General features: G+C 38.3%; 1 protein-coding gene across 2 annotated transcripts in view; it reads left to right on the forward strand.

Moving 5' to 3' along the window:
* The window catches only part of RBM6 (RNA binding motif protein 6), a 103,754-nt gene that overhangs the window by 1,697 nt on the left and 83,796 nt on the right, over nt 1–18,261 (forward strand). The gene's annotated exons all lie outside the window — the stretch shown is intronic.

An 18,261-nucleotide genomic window follows, 5' to 3' on the forward strand; every position in this document is an offset into this window, starting at 1 on the left:
TTTTTTTTTAAGTTTATTTATTTTGAGTGAGAGAAAGCGCCGGTCAGGGAGGGGCAGAGAGAGAGGGAGAGAGCATCCCGAGCCTTTAGCACAGAGCTACATGTGGGGTTTGAACTTCAGAATCATAAGATCATGACCTGAGCCGAAGTCAGATGCTTAACCAACTGAGCCTCCCAGGTGCCCCAGAAAGTTCTGAAATTTTAAAGATCATAAATCATTCCTTGATGGATTTTTTTTTTTAGCTGTATATACCAAGAGCTTAGAATTAATTTTTCTGTTACACTCCCACAATACCTTCTTCATCTCATTCACTTAGTTAATGGGCATCAGTTGAACGTATTTTATAACCCTCCTATCACACTATGGGACACAGAATAGCAGAGCGAATGACTAGAGGAGCTCTGGAATCTGATAGGGTTTGAATCCCTGACTCCTTCACTAACCCAGTGACATTGGATAAACTACCTTACTTCAAATTGTGAATTACCTAACTTCATATGTGAAATGAGGTTTTTGTGAGGTTTATGTAATGCTATTAGAACAGTGCCTCGTGTGCAGAAAGTGGTTACTAAATGTTAGTTTCTTTTTTTAAAACAGATTTGTTCAGATATAATTCATAATTCATACATCATGCAGTTAACCATTTAAAGTGTATAATTCAATGCTTTTTACATATTGCTAATTTTTTACAGAGTTGCGGTAAATATATTTTGTTATGTATGTTGGAACAAAATTTGCTATTTAAATCATTAAAAAAAGGGGCGCCTAGGTGTCTCAGTTGATTGAGCGACTGACTCTTGATTTTGGCTCAGGTCATGATCTCACAGTTTGTGGGTTCAAGCTTCGTGTTGGGCTCTGTGCTAACAGTGTGGAGCCTGCTTGGGATTCTCTGTCTCTCTCTGCCCCTTCCCTGCTCTCTCTCTCAAAAGTAAATAAACATTAAAAAACAATAATAATCAGGTATACACACAAAAACTTAGTTACAAAAATCTCAAAAATAAATATTAAAAAAACTTTTTTTAAAATTTTAAGTTTATTTATTTAAGGGATCTGTACACCCAACATGGGACTTGGACTAATGACCCCAAGATCTAGAGGCGCACACTCTTCCAATTGAGCGACCCAGGTTCCCTTAAACCGTTTTTAACTGTAAAATTCAGTGCGTTAATTACATACACTATAGTGCAACCATCACCACTCTCTATTTCCAAAATTTGTTCATTACCCCAAACAGAAATTCTGTCCATTAAGTAAGTCTCATTGTCCCCTCCCTCCAACCCTTGGTGACCTCTAATCTATATTCTGTCACTGTGATTTTGCCTGTTCTAGGTACCCCATATAAGTGAAATCATACAATATTTGTCCTTTCTTGTCTGACTTCTTTCACTTACCATAGTGTTTTCACAATCCATTCATGTCCTAGCATGTATCCAAACTTCATTCTTTTTTTACAAATTAAAAAAAATTTTTTTAATTGAGATATAATCAACATCTTCATTCTTTTTTATGGATGAATAATATTCTGTTGGTGCGTATAGACCACATTTGTTTATCTCTTGATTTGTTGGTAGACAACTGTGTTGTTTCTACCTTTTGGCTATTGAGAATCATGCTGCTATGAACATTGATATATACATATTCTGAATATTACTGTTTTATCAGATATGTGATTTGCAAATATTTTCTCCCATTCTATGGGGGTGCCTTTTTACTTTATTGATAGTGTTCTTTGATGCAGAAGAGTTTTTCATTTTGATGAAGTCCAATTTGTCTATTTTTGTTGTTGACTATGCCTTTGATATCACAGCCAAGGGATCATTGCCAAATCCAATGCATGAAGCATTTCCCCTGTGTTTTATTGTAAGAGTTTCATAGTTTTAGCACTTACATTTAGGTCTTTGATCCATTTTGAGATAATTTTGGTATATGGTGTTAGGTAAAGGTCCCACTTCATTTTTTTGCACTTGGATATTCATTTTTCTATGACCATTTGTTGAAAAGACTGTCTTTTTCCCTTGAAAAATCTTGGTACCCTTGTTGAAAATACCCTGACCTATACGTGAGGATTTATTTTTTGGTTCTCTATTTCATTGATCTCTGTTTGTCCTTATAACAGTACCACACTGTTTGATAACTGTAGCTTTGTAGTAAGTTTTGAAATTGGGAAGTGTAAGTTCTCCAAGTATATTCTTTTTTAAAAATTGTTTGGGCTATTTAGAGTCCTTTGAAATTCCATATGAATTCCAGAATGGGTCTTTCTTTTTTCTTTCTTTTCTTTTTAAGTTTACTTATTTTTGAGAGAGAGAGCAGGGGAGAGGCAGAGAGAGAAGGGGACAGAGCATCTGAAGTGGGCTCTGCGCTGACAGCAGAGAGCCTGACATGGGGCTCAAACCCATGAACCGCAAGATCATGACCTGAGCTGAAGTCAGACACTGAGACTGAGCCACCAGATGCCCCAGGATGGTTTTTTCTAAGCATTGACTTTGGAATCAAGTGGTCTTGACTTTGTATATTTTCCTCATATCAGTTACATTGTTTGGGGGCAAGTCTCTCAACCTATTTGAGTCTCAGCTTCATGGTCTATAAAGTGGGAATAGTAACAGAGTTTACCCCGTAGAGGACTTGTGATTAAAGGAGAGAATCCATGTAAAATGCTTAACTGTGACACAGCACTCAGCTATGCTTATCTTTCTCTCTCTCATTTCCGGGAGTAGGAATAGACATACTCAGGAAGGTCCTTTCCAGCTTGATGTTACTGTGATTTAGTTTATTAAAAAAACTGTTTTTTAAAGAAAGATAGCATGTGCATGGGGGGGGGGGGGGGGCGGAGAGGGAGACTATCTTAAGCAGGCTTCAAGCCCAGTGCAACACGGGGCTTGATCTCACGACTCTGAGATCATGACCTGAGCTGAAATCAAGAGTCAGGCACTTAACTGACTCAACCACCCAGGTGCCCCAATGTTATTATGATTTTAAATACCGGAGCATAGTAGCAGTAATAATATTTAAAACATTGTTTTAGAATTCTTCAAAACTCTTTTTTTGGGGATGTAGTTTACATATCATGAAATTCCTCCACAGTATGTGTTCAGTTTGATATAGTCATCACTGCTGTTCAGAATTAGAATATTTCTAACACCTCAAAATAATCTTTAGTTCCTGTTTGTTGTTTATCTCCACTTTTCATTTCACTCCAACTGCAAGTTCTAGCATCCACTGATGTGCTTTCTGTCTCTGTAGTTTTATGTTTTCTAGAAATTGCATGTAATTGGAGTTAACACAGTTCTCAGTCTTTTATGCCTGGTTTCTTTCACTTGCATTGTTTTTTGTGGTTCATCCATTTTGTTGCATTCCTTTTTATGGTTGTATCTCGTTGTGTTTATCCATTCACCTGTTGAGGGACATTTGAACTGTTCCAGTTGGAGGCTATTGTGAACAATGGGGCTATGAATATGATTGCTTCTTATGCAATGATCTCATTTACTCCTGATAGTAATCATATGAGATAGGTACCATTATTCTTATTGTATAGGAGAGCTTTGAGGCATATAGAAATTAAATAACTTATCACGGGTGCAATAGTTAGAAAACGAGTGTTTTTAAAAAATTTTTTTTTAACGTTTATTTATTTTTGAGAGAGAGAGACAGAGTATGAGCAGAGGAGGGGCAGAGAGAGAGGGAGACACAGAATCTGAAGCAGGCTCCAGGCTCTGAGCTGTCAGGACAGAGCCTGACATGGGACTCGAACTCGTGAACCATGAGACCATGACCTGAGCTGAAGTTGGACGCTTGCTTAACTGACTGAGCACCAGAAAACTGGAGTTTTGATCGAAACCCAGGCATTCTGACTCTAAAATACATACACTAGGCCAGTGGTCTTGAAACCCTTTTATTATTGGACCACTTAAAATTTTAAAAATTTGGGGTGCCTGGCTGGCTCAGTCGGTTGTGTGTCCGACTTCGGTTCAGGTCACGATCTCACGGTCTGTGAGTTCGAGCCCCGCGTCGGGCTCTGTGCTGACAGCCCGGAGCCTGGAGCCTGCTTCGGATTCTGTGTCTCCCTCTCTCTCTGCCCCTAACCCACTCGCATTCTGCCTCTGTGTCTCTCAAAAATAAATAAACATTAAAAAAATTTTTTTTTTTAATTTACCCCCCTAAAATGCTGAAAAACCTATTACCACCTTGAACATGTTTAAGTTGGATTTGGAAATAATCTCCTCGATAATGGCACCAAAGGCATAGTCAACAAAATGAAAAGTAGACAAATTGAACTTTATCAAAATGAAAAACCTTTCATCAGAGAACACCGGCAACAGAGTCAAAAGGCAACCCACAGAATGGGAGAAAATATTTGTAAATCACATATCTGATAAGGAATTAACATCTGGAATATACAGAAAACTTCTAAACTCAACAACAACAAAAATACGGCCTGATTTAAAAATGAGCAAAAGACTTGAATAGACATTTCTCCAAAGAAAGATATATAGATGGCCAATAAGCCCATGGAAAGACTCTCTACATTATGAATGATTAGGGGAAATGCAAATCAAAATGACAGATGCAACTTCACACCCATTAGGATGGTGTGATTATCAAAATAACCATTTTGATTGTTAGAATCCCAAGTAGGCTCTACATTGTCAAAACAAAAACACTTCCAAAACAGAAAATAACAAGTGTTGGTGATGATGTGGAGAAATTGAAGCTTGTATTATTCTGGTAGGGCTGCTATACCACGATACCACAGATGGGGTGAATTAAACAACAGAAGTGTATTTTCTCCCATTCTAAGATCAAGGTGCCAGCAGGGTTGGGTTTTGGTGAGGCTTGCAGAAGGCTGCCTTCTTGCTGTGTTGTCACACAAACATTCCTCTGTGCATACATTCGTAGTATCTCTTCCTCTGACATCAGACCTATTGGATTAGGGTCCCACTCTTAAGACCTCATTTAATCTTATGTCTATAAAGGCCTTCTCTTCACATACTGGGCCACCTGAAGCTGAGAGTTAAGCATATGAATGGGGGGGGCGAGACACAGTTCAGTCCATGACTGAAGGTGCTCTGTTGGTGGGAATGTAGAATGATGTAACTGGTGTGGAAAACAGTGTGGTGATTCCTCATAAATTAAAAACATTACCATATGATCCAGCAATTCCACTTCTGGGTATATGTCGAAAATAATTCAAAGCAGGGTCTCAGAGATATTTGTACACCCAGGTTCATTATTCACAGTAGCCGAAAGATGGAAGTAACCCAAGTGTCCATCAGTGGATGAATGGATAAACAAAATGTGGTATATACATACATTGCAATATTACTCGGCCTTAACAAGTAATGAAATTCTAATAGATGTTGCAGTGTGGCTGAACTTGAAGATATGCTAAGTGAAGAAAGCCAGTCTCACGAAAGGACAAATATTGTATGGTTCCACTAATATTATGAGGTACTTAGAGTAGTCAGAATCAGAGACAAAAAATAGAATGGTGGTTTCCAGGGGCTGGTTTGAGAGGGGAATGAGGAGTTACTGTTTAACGAATACAGATTTTCAGTTTTGAAGATGAAAAAAGTTCTGTGGATGGATGGGGATGATGGTTACACAACAGTGTGAAGATACATAATGCCACTGAATTGTACACTTAAATATGGTTAAAATGGTAAATTTTATATGTGTAACGATTTGTAAAAATAATTTTTTAAAGTTTATTTTGACAGAGAAAGCGTGAGTAGGGGAGGAGCTGGGGTGGAAGGAGAGAACCCCAAGCAGGCTCTACATTGTCAGCGCAGAGCCCCATGTGGGGCTTGAACTCAATAACCGTGAGATCATGACCTGAGCTGAAGTTGGATGCTTAACCAACTGAAGCCACCCAGGCACCCCTGTAAAAATAACTTTTATAAAAGAAGGATCTTACTGATTCTCCTTTTCCACCTCCCCTTTCTACTAATCCTTCTCTCCAGTTTACCAAAAAGGCATCTCTCTATTTGAAATCCAATTATATAAAGTACACTACCCCAGGGATGGAAACCCTCAGAACATCAATCTGTATGTGTTTATTTCATCTTTTGAAGGATGTTTGGGTTGACTTCATTTTTAAGCTATTATGAATAAAGCTTTTGTGAACATTTTTGTACAAGTTTTTTGTTTTCACTTATGTAAATACTGTACTTAGAAGTGAAATTGCTGTGTCATAGGGTAGTGTTTGTCAGACCAATTTCTAAAGTGGTTGTACCATCTTACATTCTTTCCAGTAATGCATAAGAGTTCTGATTGCTGAAAATCCTTGTTTATTTCCTGTTGTAAGTCTTTTTAATTTTAGCAGTTCTGGTGGGTGTGTACTAGTATCTCGTGGTTTTATTCTGTTTTCCTTATGACTAATAATAGTAAGCATTTGTCAGATATGTGTTATAAATATTTACTCCTTTTCCCTAGTTTGCCTATTTATTTTTAAGCAGTGTCTTTTGAGGAACAGGTTTTAATTTTAATCTTTTTCTTTTATAAATGCTTTCTGGATCCTTTCTGTTGATACCAAGCTCAAAAAGATTTTCTCTTGGGGCACCTGGGTGGCTCATTTGGTTAAGCATCCAACTCTTGATTTCAGCTCAAGTCATGATCTCAGGGTCATGAGATTGAGCCCTGCTTTGGGCTTAGTGCTGGGCATGGAGCCTGCTTGAGATTCTGTCTCCTCTGCCCTTCTTGCAATCAGGGTGTGTTCGTTTACTCTCTCTCTCTCTCTCAAAAAAAAAATTTTTTTTTCCCGTGTGTTTTCTTTTAGAAGCTTTATAGTGGAGTTTCTACATTTATGTCTGATCCATTTTTAATTAGCTTGTAAGTGTAGTGTAATGGTAGGCAAAGCAAGTGCCATTAAAGGGGAATCAGGATATGGTTCTGGAGAAGGAGACTGAGAAACAGATGTCACATCTAGGGATGGCAGCAGGCATGTAAATTCCCCATTCCAAATCTGAGGACTCTTTAGAGGCCTCATAATTGGAATTAATACATTTAAATCTTTTTTTTTTAAAGCTTAGTCCTATTTAAAAAAATAATTTTTTAAAAATGTTTATTTATTTTTGAGAGAAAGAGACAGAGCATGAGGGGGAGAGTGACAGAGAGAGGGAGACACAGAATCGGAAGCAGGCTCCAGGCTCCGAGCTGTCAGCCCAGAGCCCGATGCGGGGCTTGAACTCACGAACCGTGAGATCATGACCTGAGCTGAAGTCGGACGCTCAACCAACTGAGCCACTCAGGTGCCCCAATACATTTAAATCTTTAAATGAAAATTTGTGAGGGACATGGGTGCTGCCAGCAGTCACTAATTCCATCTCCCATTGTGCGTATTAAAGTTGCTACTGTTTAACAACTTTGGTTGGGTCTTACTTGGGTAGGTGCTTAGACCAACCGTTGCCTGTTGATGCCCCCTTAATGTTCTTAACTGAGACTCAAAGCATTTACTTTGGAAAAATTAGAGTGTTTGATGCAGGATCAAGCTGCTGCATTCGGCAGATACACTAATAGAATAGGACTTCTGGTTCTGCTTTGTTGGCTTTTGGAACTGAAGTCATGATTAAAAAGGATGGTCCTGGGTATTGGAATTAAGTTGCTAGAGGTGAAATTCGTGGAACTTTGCAAGATGGACCAGAGTGGAAGCATTTGCCAAGAATATTTTTATTAAAGGTGGAGGAAGCTTGAAAATAATCAGCTACCATCATAGCTCCAACCATAAAGAATGCTGACCTACCTTGGGGAGGCTTTTCTGCCAAACAGCTTCCAGGAAACCAGTCTAGGTTCTAGGGGAGTGTGATTGCAAAGTTGAACTTAAAGGATTTGAGGGAAGAGTATCACTAGGAGTATAGCCTAAAGCTTAGTATAATGCTCACCATCTCCAGAACAGGCGACCCTGTTCAACCGCTATTCATATGGAACCGTTTTTCACTTCAGTCTTCCAAAACTCTCATTTGACTATTTACTACTTATCCAGATCTGTAACTGCATTGGTTTCATATGCTAGTCTTCAGAATTCACCAAAGGGACCTTTTACTGACTGGTGAGTAGCATGTGTTGGAGTGGGATCCTAGGCAGTTGAGGTGGTAGGCCCTTCTCAATCCCACTTGACGGTTCATGGCCAGCCACAGTTTGTATGGAATTGATGTTTTAATATCATTTATTTTCAGGGTTAAATGACATGGTAGGTAACTTGTTATCACTCCTTAGTAGATTTTGACTTTCTTGGCTCCTGTCTTTATGCATATATCAACCAGTGTTTTTGCTGGGATCTGATAAGCTTCAGCGTTTATAGCTTTGACTTGGCATTGGGTTCATTTTCCACTGCCAGTTCTGCTTACCGGAAGTGGCCCTGGCTTCATGCCTGCAGCTCAACAGTTTTTGCCTATTTAAAGTTTGAGAACAGTTTGAGATCTTTACAGTCCAAGACCCATAGCCACTTGCTATGCTGAATTAACTGCCTGTCTGTAAGAACTCCATCCATCCTGAGTAAAACTTTGGAGGGAACTACTACTACTAGATGGTTTCACAAATCTTTCGCCCTATTCCCACCAGCAGTGTATGGGCATTCTAATTTTTCCACATCCTCATCAACTTACCTTTTTTTCATAGCCACTCTAGTGGATGTGAAGTGGTATCTCATTGTGGTTTCAATGTGCATTTCCTTTATGGGTAATGTTGAACATTTTTCCTATGCTTGTTGACCATTTGTATGTCATCTTTAGGGGAATGTCTACTCATGCCCTTCTCCCATTTTGTTTATTGGGTTGTCTTTTCTTATTGAGTTATGGAAGTTATTTATATAGGGACGCCTGGATGGCTCAGTGGGTTAAGCACCCGACTCTTGATTTCTGCTCAGGTCATGATCTCACAGTTGAGATCGAGCCCTGTGTGAGGCTCTGTGCTGGCAGTGTGGAGCCTACTTGGGATTCTATCTTTGTCCCTCTCTCTGCCTCTTCTCTGCTGATGTGCATTCTCTCTCTCTGTGTCTCTCTAAATAAACATTTATTTTAAAAGTTATTTATATATTGTAGATATAAATCCCTTATTGAGTATATGATTTGCACACATTTTTTTCCATTCTGTGAGCTGCCTTTTCACTTTCTTGGTATCTTTTAAAGCACTAAAGTTTTAAATTTTGATGATTGCCAATTTATTTTTCCTTTTGTTATTTTTCATATCTGTCTTATCTATGAAACCATTGCCTACTCTGAGGTCATAAAGATTTATGCCAGTTTTTTTTTTTTATTTAAAGAAAAATTTTTAAGTTTTTTTTAACTGTTCATTTGTTTTTTAGAGAGAGAGAGGGAGGGAGGGAGAGTATGAGCAGGGGAGGGGCAGAGAGAGAGGGAGACACAATCCGAAGCAGGCTCCAGGCTCTGAGCTGTCAGCACAGAGCCCTATGCGAGGCTTGAACCCATGAACAGTGAGATCATGACCTGAACTGAAGTCGGACGCTCAGCCAACTGGGCCACCCAGGTGCCCCCCTTTTATGTTAATTTTTTAAATATGTTTATTTATTTTAAGGTGGGGGAGCACAGGGAAGGGAGGGGCAGAGAGAGAAAGAATCCCAAGCAGGCTCTGTGCTGTCTGCGCAGAGCCCAAGGTGGGGCTCAATCCCATGAACCATGAAATCATGACCTGAGTTGAAATCAAGAGTTGGACACTTAAAGGACTAAACCACCCAGGTGCCCCATTGAGTTAATTTTTATAAATGGCATGATACAGGGGTCCAACTTCATTCTTGTGCTTGGTGACATGTTGTCTTAGTACTTTTGTTAAAAAGACTGTCCTTCGTTGAATGGTCTTTGGCACTCTTGTCTAAAATACTTGATCCTAAATGTGAGGATTTATTTCTGAACTCTGAATTCTGTCCCACTGATCTTACGGCCATCCTTATGCCAGTGCCACACTGTCTTGATTAGTGTAACTTTGTATTAAGTTTTATAATCTGCAAGTTTGAGTCCTCGAACTTTGTTAAATATACAGGCATATCTTGTTTTGTTGCATTTTACAGATACTGCATCTTATACAGATTGAAGGTTTGTGGCAACCCTGAGTGGAGTAGGTCTATCAGCACCATTTTTCCACCGGTATTTGCTCATTTTGTCTCTGTATCATATTCTGGTGATACAGTATTTCATACTTTTCATTATTATTTGTCATGGTGATCAGTGATTACAGTTTGCTAAAAGCTGAGATGATGGTTAGCATTTTTTAGCAATAAAGTATTTTTAACTGAGGTATGTACATTGTTTTTTTAGACATAATGCTATTGCACACTTAATAGATGGCAGTACAGTGTAAACATAACTTTTATATGCCCTGGGAAACCACAAAATTCATTTCAATCACTTTACTGCAATATTCACTTTATTGCAGTAACCTGGAACCAGATCTGCACTATCTCCAAAGTTTGCCTGTATTCTTTTCTGTTTTGCACAAATGATACGATGTTACAAATAGTTATTTTACACATATTTTAAAACTTAATGTATAATAACATCCTAGATCAACTAGCATAGCTACCTTATTTTTTGAGAGTTGCATGGTATTTTAATAGTGTAGTATACTCAATTGATGGTTTAGATTTTATAATCTTTTGCTATTATAAACAGTGCTGCAATATGTGCATTTGTAAATATGTCACCTCACACTGTAAGTTTCTAGGGAATGCATTCCTAGAAGAGGAACTGGAAAGTCAGGGGCAATATGTATTTAAAAGTTTGTGAATTGTACTCCCTCTCTCTCTGCCCCACCCCTGCTTGCACTCTGTCCCTCTCTTTCAAAAATGAATAAACATTAAAAAAATTTAAAAAGGCGGGGAGTGTCTGGGTGGCTCGTTGGTTGAGCATCCGACTTCGGCTCAGGTGATGATCTCATGGTGTGAGTTTGAGCCGCGTGGGGCTCTGTGCTGACAACTCAGAGCCTGGAGCCTGCTTTGGATTCTGTATCCCTCTCTCTCCACCCCATCCCTGCTTGTGCTCTCTCTCTTTCAAAAATGAATAAACATTTAAAAAAAAATTTTTTTAAGTTTGTGAATTGTAGTTTTCCTTATGTTACTGACTTTTAACTTCATCCCCATTGGTCAGAGAAGATACTTAAATGGTATCTTTTTTTTTTAAGTTTATTTATTTATGTTGTGAGGGACAGAGACAGCGTGAGTGGGGAAGGGGTGGGGTGGAGAGAGAATCCCAAGCAGGCTCTGCACTCTGTGCAGAGCTGGATGCGGGACTTGAACTCATGAAACTGCAAGATCATGCATGACCTGAGACAAAACCAAGAGTCTGATGTTTAACCAACAGCCACCCAGGTGCCCCAGTATCTTTTTATATCTATTGAGACCTATTTGTGGTTTAACAAATGGTCCATCCTGGAGACTAGTCCGGGTGCACTTGAGAAAATGTGATTCTGCTACTTTTGCATAGAGTGTTCTGTTTGTGTCTATTAGATCTCTAATTGTGTTAAGCTATTTCCTTTTATTCTGTCTGGTTGACCGATTATTGAAAGTGGGGTTTGAAATTTCCAGTTATTAGAGAACTGTTGATTTTTCTCTTCACATTTTCAGTTTTTGCTTCATATATTTTGAGAATCTGTTATTAGGTGCTTAATATTTATGATTTATCTTCTTGCTGTATATTTTGAACCTTTTAGTTAATATCTGATGTCATCCTTTGTCTTTCATAAACTTTGGACTCAAAGTCTGTTTTGTCTGAGGGGTGCCTGGGTGATTCAGTTGGTTAAGCATCCGACTCTGAATTTCGGCTCAGGTCATGATCTCACGGTTCATGAGTTCGAGTCCCACATCGGGCTCTGCACTGACTGCAGAACCTGCTTGAGATTCTCACTCTCTCCCTCTTTCTCTGCCCCTTCCCCACACGCGTGTCCGTGCAGTCATTCTCTCTCAAAAATAAACATTAAAAAAAAGTCTATTTTGTCAGATATTAATCTAGCACCTCAGCTTTCATTTGGTTACTATTTGCATGGAATATCTTTTCTGTCTTTTCACTTTCAACCTATTTGTGTCTTTGGATCTAAAGTGAGTCTCTTTAAACATATACAGTTTATACAGTTATACAACATATACACAGCATATACAGTTGATACTTGAATGGCATGGTGGGTTGGGGCACCAACTCCATGCACTGATGAAAATCCATGTATAATTTTTAAATCCCCAAAACTTAACTACTAATAGCCTACTGTTGACTGGAAGCCTCACTGACAACTGAAAAAGTCAGCACATATTTTGTATATGTATTATATGCTGCTGTATTCTTTTTTTTTTTAATGTTCATTTTTGAGAGAGAGTGCGAGCAGGTGAGGGGCAGAGAGAAGAGGGAGACAGCAAATCTAAAGCAGGCCCCGTGTGGTCAGTGCAGAGCCTGATGTGAGACGATCATGACCTGAGCTGAAACAGGCTGCTTAACCAACTGAACTACCCAGGCACTCTAGTATATACTGTATTCTTAAGGACGAGGTAAGCTAGAGAGAAAATATTATTAAAATCTCAAGGAAGAGAAAATACACATAGTACTGTTTTTTTAATCAATACCATCTATTTAATTGTTTACAAAAATGAATTGTTAGTATCTATATCAATATTGTCTTTTTATCAATAGTACCTTATCAGTATTATCATAACTTATATGATAAAAACAGTGTAGATGTTTATACATATTACTAACAGTAGATATCAAAAACAAAAAGATAATGGGGCGCCTGGTTGGTTCAGTTGGTTAAGCGTCCAACTTCGGCTCAGATCATGATCTCACTGTTTGTGAGTTTGAGCCCCCTGTTGGGCTCTGTGCTGACAGCTTAGAGCCTGGAGCCTGTTTTGGATTCTGTGTCTCTCTCTCTCTGCCCCTTGTCTATATGCACTCTGTCTCTCTCAAAAAATAAACATTTAAAAAAAGAATATATAAAAAATTCATATTTATTTACAGGTACTAATGATTCATGCAGTGGCACCAAGGAAGCAGCAATATGATTGCTTTATGGTAGCCTAGCCTGTACACTAATGAACGAATCATTATAAAATTTTTGTAGCATACAGTATTACAGTCATATTCATAATATAGTATTGGAAACACTGTTAGATTTTTAAAATATTTACCTGTGATGATAGGCTGATAGGCAGTTTCTCCAGTTATGGGAGAGAGAGGCATACTGTATGGTAATGTAATTCTTTGAAAAAAATGTTATAAAATAGCAAGAAAACTAACATATTATTAATTTTTTGTTAAACGTCACTCACATTATGCCTATGTAAGGATAGACTGTCCACTTCATACAAGTCTTGCACATGATGTTCTACACCATGAATACTTGGGTGACGACACAGAACATCTCATATGGCTCTTGCCATACAGTTATTACATTTTCATACAAAGACACACACATACAACAGGCTTATTTATTTATTTATTTATTTTAAGTTTGTTTTATTTAGAGAAAGTGTAAGTTGGGGAAGGGCAGAGAGGGAAAGAGAGAGAATCCCAAACAAGCTCCACACTGTCAGTGCAGAGCCTGATGCAGGGCTCAAACTCAGGAACTACAAGATCATGACCTGACCTGAAGTCAGACCATTAACTGACTGAGCCTTCCAGGCGCCTCCTTTCATGGCTTTTTCTATAACAATGGCCTCTTCAGTGGTGTAATCCTTTCAGACTTTCATGATATTCTGTCAGGGTTCTCTTTCATAGCATTGACAGTCCTTTCCATAGAGTACCATGTTTAATAAACATTAAAGGTCCTTATGATCCCCTGATCTAAAAGCTGAATTAGAGATGTGTTTGGGGGCAGGTAGACTACTTTGGCACCTTTGGCTTTGAACTCATGGGGTTCTGGGTGGTCAAGGGCATTGTCCAATATGAAAAGAACTTTAAAAGTCAGTTCTTACCAGCAAGGTACTTCCAGACTTCAGGAACTCAGCATCAGTGGAACCAGTCCAGAAAAAGTGTTCTTGTTCAGGCTTTCTTGTTGTATAACCAGAAGACTGGCTCAGGGGTTAGCAGCTTTACAGCTCATGAGCCTGACTCAAAACAGTAGAGTTAGCCTATATTTCCCTGCCTTATATCTTGGTGCTCTCTTCTCTTCCTTAATAATAGATGTCCCTTGTGGCATTTTTTTTTTTTTTTCTTTCTGGAGTAGGACCCATTCATCTGGGTTATTATAAACCAGACATTCTTTTTCCCTCAGTGATTTTATTAGTGATTCTGAGAACTCACCTGCTGCTTCCTGGTTGGCAGAAGCTACTTCTTCCATTGTCTTGACTTTTTTTTTATTAACAAAAATGTTTAAAAATTTTTTTGTACTGTATATTTTTTTGAAGTTTTATTTTATTTTAATTTACATCCAAGTTAGCATATAGCGCAACAGTGATTTCAGGAGTAGATTCCTTAATGCCCCTTAACCATTTAGCCCATCCCCCTTCCCACAACCCTTCCAGTAACCCTCTGTTTGTTCTCCATATTTAGAGGTCTCATGTTTTGTCCCCCTCCCTGTTTTTATATAATTTTTTCTTCCCTTCCCTTGTGTTCATCTGTTCCGTCTTAAAGTCCTCATATGAGTGAAGTTGTATATTTGTCTTCCTCTGACTAATTTCGCTTAGCATGATTAATACCCTCCAGTTCCATCCACATAGTTGCAAATGGCAAGATTTCATTCTTTTTGATTGCCAAGTAATACTCCATTGTATATGTATACCACATCTTCTTTATCCATTCATCCATCGATTGACATTTGGGCTCTTTCCATACTTTGGCTGTTGTCAATAGTGCTGCTATAAACATTGGGGTGCATGTGCCCCTTTGAAACAGCATACCTGTATCCCTTGGATAAATACCTAATAGTGCAATTGCTGGGTCAAAAAAAATTTTTTTAATGTTTGTTTATTTTTGAGAGATTGTTTTTAAATAATGTGGAAAGTAAAAAGTGGAGTTACAAACCAAAGTTATAATAATACTAGCTTTTGTAATTGCCCCTGTATTTATCTTTACCAGAGATCTTCATTTCTTTATATGGCTTTGATTACTATTTAGCTTCTTTTTCAATTTCAACTGGAAGAACTCCTGTTAACATGTCTTGCAGGGCTCATCTAATGGTAATGAACTCCCTCAGCTTTTGTTTATCTGGGAATGTGTCATTTCTTGGAGGACAATTTTCTCAAATATAGAATTCTTGATTGACAGAGTGACTGAGTGTCTTGGTTGAGTGTCCAACTCTTGATTTCAGCTCAGGTCATGATCCCAGGGTCGTGGGTGGAGCCTGCTTAAGATTCTCTCGCTCGCTATCCCTCTCCCCCACTTGTGCGCATGCACTCTCTCTCTCTAAAAATGAAAAAAAAAATTCTTGACAGTTTATGTTTCCTTAGTATTTTACTTAAATATTTTTTTCAAGTTTTATTTAAATTCTAGTTAACGTATAGTGTAATACTGGTTTCAGAAGTAGAATTTACTGATTCTTCACTTATACCCTTAGTATTTTAATAAATTGCCTACTGCTCTGTGGTCTCTAAGGTTTCTAATGAGGAATTAGCTGGTAATCTTTTTTTTTTTCTTTTTTTGTGGCTGATAATCTTATTGAGGGTCTCGTCACTTTTGCTGCGTTGAAAATTCTTTGTCTTTTTAAATTTATTTTTATTATTTTTTTCTTTATTTTTTGAGAGAGAGAGAGACAGAGAGCAAGCTGGGGAGGGGCAGAGAGAGAGAGAGAGAGACAGACAGACAGACAGAATCTGAAGCAGGCTCCCGGCTCTAAGCTGTTAGCACAGAGCCTGATGCAGGGCTCAAACTCACAAACAGATCATGACCTGAGTCGAGGTTGGAAGTTTAACTGACTGAGCCACCCAGGTGCCCCCAAAATTCTTTGTCTTTTGACAGTTTGATCATATTGTGTCTTAATGTGAGTTTATCCTACTTGTACTTCATTTAGCTTCCTGGATTTATATATTCATATCTTTCATAACATTTGGTGGATTTTTTGTTTTTTGTTTTTTTGTTTTTTGACCATTCTTCAAATAATCTTTCTGCCCTTCCTCTCTCTCTTCTCCTGAGACTCCCATAATCATTGTCCATTTGATGGTATTTCCAGGCCCCCTGGGTTTTGTTCACCTTTGTTCATTATTTTTTCTTTCTGTTCTTCAGACTTTATAATTTCAACCGGCTGGTCTTCAAATTCGCTAATTTTTCTGCCTGCTCAAATCTCTTGAACCCTTTTAGTGAACTTTTCATTGCACTTGTTGTAATTACAGCTCCAGGGTTTTTAATTTATTTTTTTCTTCCACTGTATAAATTTCTGTCTCTTCATAAATATTCTCATTTTGTTTATACATGGTTTTCCTGGTTTCCTTTAGTTCTTTAAGCATAATTAACATAGTTGTCATAAAGTCTTTGTCTAGTAAATCTGATGTCTAGGTTTATTAAGAGATAGTTTCTGTTGATTTATTTCGTTTCTTTGAATGGGCCGTATTTTCTTATTTCTTTGTCTTGTGCTTTTTTTCCTTGTTATTGAAAATAGGGCATCATAATTTGATAACTCTGAAAATCACATTCTCCCCTTTTATTGGGGTTTACAGATTTTTTTTTTTTTTTTTTGATTGTTGAAGGCTGTGGTAGTCTGTTTTGAGGCTTTTTCTAAACTATTTTGCCAAGACTATTCCTTGTCCTCACTATGTGATCACTGATGTCTGTGTTCCTTTAGCTCATGTTCATCTAATATTTAGACCAAGATTTCTGTGTATGCCAGAAGCTCAAACAAAAGAAAAACAAAAAACACACTAACAAAACCAAAAAAAGAGAAAAGCAGAAAAATGTATAACCACCTGTGTTTTCGCAGAGTGGCTCTGTGCTGGGGCACTCCTTCAACATTTAGTAGCCTTCCTCTGGGCATTGGGATCAGTCTGAGGTGAAAGATTAAAGGTCTTTTCAGGTCTTGTCTCATCATGTGTGTTGCCTGGGTGTGTGTGTAGTTTTCTAAATTTTCCCACATACCTGTTGCTTTGAAATGTTGTAATTTCTCAAAGTGTTTTCACCCCAACTTCCTCATTATCTTTGAGTAGGCTTTGCAGCTTTTATTAGCAGTGCTTGCTAATATCAGGTATCTCCCAAATAGATTAGAACAGATATACTCAGTAATTTGCAAATCAGGTTTCCCTCTGATTTGAGGGAGGGAACTGGGCTGCCACTTTTTCTTCTTCTTCTTCTTCTTCTTCTTCTTCTTCTTCTTCTTCTTCTTCTTCTTCTTCTTCTTTTTTAATGTTTATTTATTTATTTTGAGAGAGAGAGAGAGGGAGGGAGGGAGGGAGAGGGTCCGAGTGAGGGAGCGTGCACGGGGGAGGGGCAGAGAGAGAGGAAGAGAGAATCCCAAGCAGGCTCTGAGCTTTCAGCGCAGAGCCTGACATGGAGCTCAAAAATGCCAAGATCATGACCTGAGGTGAAATCAAGAGTCGGATGCTCAACCGACTGAGTCTCCCAGGCGTCCCTGGGCTGCCACTTTTTCAAGACCAGAACCACTGCCATGCAAGGGTGAGTGGGATAGGGATGAGTAAAAACACCACAAAAGTTGCCTATTATTTTGAAGAGATTTTTCTTGATTGAACAGTCTCTTGGTTGTACACCTTTGGCTGTTTTCTAAGCTCCATCACAGCTGGTTCAGCCATTTGCTGCTGTTTTTTTATGTTTCTGTGGAAGAATGAGGGTTTGGAACTTCCTCATCTGCCATTTTGTTGAAATGTGGATTGTTTTTTCACTCTCTTGATAGTGTACTTTGTGTAAAAGTTTGGATTTTGATGAAGTCCACTTTATTTTTAATTTTTTCCTTGTGCTTTTGGTGTCATTTTAAAAAGCCATTGCTAAATCCAATGTAATGAAAGTTTGCATCGTATTTATTTATTTATTTATTTATTTATTTATTTGACGTTTATTTGAGAGAGAGAGAGCATACACACATGTGTGCGGGGCAGAGAGAGGGAGAGAGAATTCCTAGCAGGCTCTGTGCTGTTGGCACAGAGTCCAATGTGGGGCTTGAACTCAGGAACTGCGAGGTCAGTGACCTGAGCAGAGATCAAGAGTTGGAGCCTTAACTGAATCAGCCACCCACGTGTCCCTTAATCTTTTTTAGTAGCTGCAGCAAAAATCCTGGAGATGGCTTCTAAGCTTGCCTTGGGTTACATGCCCATTTTAATTTTTTTTTTTTTATTTTTTAACAGGAGAAAATTAAATTTAGTGTCATACATATGAGGAATCCATACAGACATGAAAT

This window comes from Panthera tigris, chromosome A2, assembly GCF_018350195.1.
Source record: "Panthera tigris isolate Pti1 chromosome A2, P.tigris_Pti1_mat1.1, whole genome shotgun sequence".
In the NCBI taxonomy this organism is placed as follows: Eukaryota; Metazoa; Chordata; class Mammalia; order Carnivora; family Felidae; genus Panthera; species Panthera tigris.